This window comes from Sitodiplosis mosellana, unplaced genomic scaffold (genome assembly GCF_009176505.1).
Source record: "Sitodiplosis mosellana isolate CC-2019 unplaced genomic scaffold, AAFC_SMos_1.0 Smas_scaffold_6226, whole genome shotgun sequence".
In the NCBI taxonomy this organism is placed as follows: Eukaryota; Metazoa; Arthropoda; class Insecta; order Diptera; family Cecidomyiidae; genus Sitodiplosis; species Sitodiplosis mosellana.
The window spans coordinates 7476553-7481201 of NW_022601467.1; positions in this window are offsets into that span (position 1 = coordinate 7476553).

The following is a 4649-nucleotide window of genomic DNA, read 5'->3' on the forward strand; positions in this document are numbered from 1 at the left end:
TTGCAATAGGGCTGATATAACAAAACCAAATGCCAAAATCATTTACTTGAGCACAGAATGTGCGCCCCACATGTCTAGTGTGTCCGCACATACACACATACATATACGAATGTACGATGTACGTACGCGTGTACGTAGTACCAAGATCAGGCATTAAAACATTTTATAAATAAAAATGAACCATCATCACGATAGTATCAAAGCGGGGGAAAGAAAAATAAAAAAAAACAGCTCAGTGCCATTTTCCTTCATGTAGGTTATACATTCCTTCATTTCTTCGGATGAACTGGATTGAGGTCGACGCTCGAACTTCTAACCGAAATAAAACGAAAAATAAAAAGCAATTGCATACAAAATTAAAATTTCAACAGTACTGTAGTGAAATGCTGAGCTACCAGCCACATGTAATATACACACAGTGTAGATCTCTCTCTCTATCTCTCTCTCTCTCTCTCTCTCTTCCAATCTCGCGTACCCACCATAATTTCAAGCCGTTTAATTTGCAGAATACAAAAATATACACAGAGCGCCGAAGATGAGCACGAAAAAAGGCGACGTACAATATAAGAAAGTGTGAAAAGAGCGAGGAAAAAAGCGCCAAGTTTTACGACAGAAAAAAAAAATTAGGAAAAATTATTTGTTTCGTGTGATATACTGCATTCGCTGGAGAATCATAATAACATAAGACAATCGACGAAACCAAGGAAAAATGCGCATCTCTCGCGTTCGTCCTCTCTTTCATTGTGTGAATAGAGTGTGAATAGGAAGACAAACACTGTTGGCTACATGGAGCTCGTGCACGGCTACATCCAACCATATCACACAAGATCGTGCTCCAAACAGTTCAACACAGCATAATATTATGTCATCCAGCGTGAAAAATGCGCACAATTGTAAATTAAATTATGTTTAAATTGTGTTTTGATGCTTTCTGATCTATGTAATTGTATTTTAATTATTTTATTATTTTATATGTTTTTATGAAAATGGCAATTGGGCGTGAACACGAATAAGGAGATATCACACAATATATTATACAGCTATGTATACCAACAATTTTTTTTAAATGGAAATACCATGCTCTCTCTTCTTATTCCACATGGAAGACGCGGTGTCACACAAGGCTCTAGTGAAAACGTGCCTCACTTAGGATCACGACGAATTTAAATGATGGAATCGCGAGAGGCGGCAGTGATTCTAGTGTATGCGTGTGTGTGCGTGTGTGCTATATGCGGAAATGCCGAAAACATCGTTACATGCATGTGCGCTCACATATTGACAAGTCATTTTGGTACAAAAGTAGTAAATGGCAACAATGAATACATAACCGATGCTTTTTTGTAAATAGGTCATCGTAAAATAACGTTTAAAATTGTCGCTGCAAATAGGCACGATTCACCATATCTCCATGCGCCACAATTCAGACTAAATAACCAAACAAAAGGTAGCGGTTGTATAACGGTACGATGTGAAACACTTTTCCTGTTGCCATGAAATTTAATGTAAAGACCATTGAATAAATTCATTTTCCATTGATTAAAGTGTATGAAACATAAAAGGAACCAGCAATTACTTAGCATAGTTCTTAGACATTTTCATTGCTGTCGCTTTCGACAAGCCATTCAAGCCCCGAGACCGAGCAATCAAAAATGATCATCAATTATTAATTAAAGTTGAGTTTTGGTGGTTGATTGTGACTTCCTCAACCCAAAAATACAGAACCTTCACAAAAGAGGAATTATATTAAAATAATGTTCTCGTTTTCGTCAAAAAGCCCGAAACGCGCGCATTTATTTCAATTCGTAGAACGAAAAGAAAATCGCTTCGAGTCAGACACTAAAACAAAAAGATACTCAAAGTGCTCAGGCTCTCTCTCTCTCTTTTCCCCCGTGCCAACATCGAACTAAACAAGAAAATCTCATTTAGACCTTTATTTTAAGATTGGTTTCATTGTTGTGCAATTTTATTACATTCATATTAAGCATCCAATTAAATGTGAATTTAAATTAAAACAAATGCAGTATGCGCTGCTCTCTGTTTCTATTCCGGGTTGCCGGAGAGTACAACTGGTAATGTCACGCTGAGCACAACTCCGAAAATATTCGCATATGGATGTAATTTTTAAGTGCAGATTGCAGCCCGTTTCCCTTCTCCTCACTCCGTTTTGTTTGCTTTGTGTATCGCTCACTTTATATATTCACCGCTTTTTTTGTCCGACTTCATTTAAATTTTTCAGTGCGTTTTTTTTCTCGTTTGCATGGCTTTTTTTCGGGTGAGTGTATGTCGGTCGGTGCTGTCTGTTTACAAAAGCTCATTTGTGTAAATGTGTGTATGATCCAGGACAGAAGCCACAAAATTAAGAATAAATTCGAAATGAGAAATTAACAGAAAAAAAAGCTCACTCAATGACTGAAGAAAGGCCAGCAAACGAAGAACAAAAAGTAGGAAAAAAGCGGACTGCGATGGCCAGTCTGTTTGTTTATACGTATCTCTCTCACTCTCCGTGTTGAAGAGACCACAGAACAGCAGAAATGAATAAAATAAACAACCATTAAATTTAAATAAATTTTCCCACGATGCCTTTTTTATTTGTGCTACTCAAAAAGTGCAGCTAAATTATGTAAAAAAAAAACTCACACACATACACAAATTGAAACGGCTGAGATATAACAAACTATGTAATTGTGACTCGTTTTTGTCTTGTCTATGTTTATTTTCCGTGTGCGTTTGCATGCTTTTAATTTATTCCATTCGCTTCCATTCCTTTCATTTCCTTTGACTAAATTCTCAGAATAATTAAAAACATTTGCTCATTTCGTATGTGTCTCGCAGCGAGACACTCGCCGCATAACATATGGAAATGTTTCGCTCTGGTCAAAGAGTTTGCACAAACACACAAACACACACACACACACACACACACACACACACACACACATACGTACGTATATAGGCAGGCAACAACAAAAAAAGAAGATATGAATGGAATTCATTGTATGAAATTCAAATTGACCTCTGTCTGTCTGGTCAAATGAACGCACTTCTTTTTTACTCGGTCCACTCGTTGCTATCAAACGTTATATTTTAAAATCTAATTTTTACAAGCGCCAATATCGTTTCAATTTTACGACAAACAAGCAAACAGGAACTCTCATTTGGAAGTGCATGATGGTGTTGGCATCCTTTGATACAGGCCGCTTTAAAAATGAATTGATAAATCAATAACAGATGGGCATTCGTTCAGGAAGTGTGCTTTTGCTGCCCCGTCTTTTTATTTGTTTTCTGGTTTGTGTGTGCGTGTGCGGAATCGTGGTTGTTATTGTTATTGTTATGTAATTGCAGTGGTGCATTTGCGAGAGCGGGAGGCAAGCTGCTCGCAAACCACAATTTTACCCAATTCCATACTGAAGCTTATATAATGTTTGTACAGCTGTGTATATAACAATAGTTTATTTTGACCGCTGTCAGTGCAATTTTGCGATGCTGCAGGCTAGTTGGTGAACTGTCGTGCGTGTAATATTGCTCACAGAATTGAAAAAAAAAAACGAACGAACGAACCTGTGGTTTTACTGAACTGAATAGAACACTACATTTATAGTTCCGTTAAATTTTTACGTTTCTCCGGCTCTTTTTCACACACAAACACACACATACGTTATACACACATTCGGCTCGTTTTTTTCCTCTGTCTGCCCGAAATTTGCAATGTGCTATTATTGCGTGCCTGCCAAACATATATTTGTCTTGACTCGTTCACAAGCTCTGTATAATATACATCAAAAAATGCATGTTCATATTGTGACCATAAACAAAAGTGTCACTCCCAAACACTAGCAACGAGTTTTTATTTCCAGTCCCAGCTCAATGATCGTCTTTCAATCGAATCCACTATTACTTTGCAAAATGTAAATTATCCCGAAAACTGTCTCAATTCGTGATGATTTTACATTTGTCTGAGTTTCACGCGGCATTGGCTTGAAGTATGGCAGCGGTGGCAATCCTTTAAATTTAATGTACACACGCGTTTAAATTTTGCATGCAAAGTTTTTGCCATTGCATTTACGCTCATGCAAAATGTGTGTGTATGTTTGTATATTGGTTTGAACGTTAACATCCTGCTCGCTCTCAACGCTGACATTATTTTAATTTTTGTTCCATTTGTGTGTCATTTATACGCGCTGTGCATTCAACCATATTTTTCTTGTCCAAAATGGTAAATTTGTTGTTGAACTGCGCGTCTATGTCGTTACTATCGGTTTTACATCAACTGATTGAGAGTGAGAGCGGAAGAGCGGAAAGAGGCCTGAAAAAAAGTGGATGGTCCTTTTGTGGCGAGCAACAACACGATGAGAGGGAGAGAGAGATAGAGAGAAAAAAACGAGTTGCTGTGATAGCGCTGCACTCGCTTTCATATGGGCCGATTTTGATGCACTTTGTGGATTCAGTTTGGTGCTTTTGCACGGTTTAATCTCGTTGTTGTTTATCTTCGATGCTGAGCTTTGGTTTGTAAATTCGTTGTGCAATGACATGGCAATGCATAGTATAGACTTTGCTTTTGTTTGCTTTCAACTCACTCCTCCATACACACTTCTTTCCTCTCTCTCTCTCTCTCTCTCTCTCTCTCTCTCTCTCTCTCTCTCTCTCTCTCT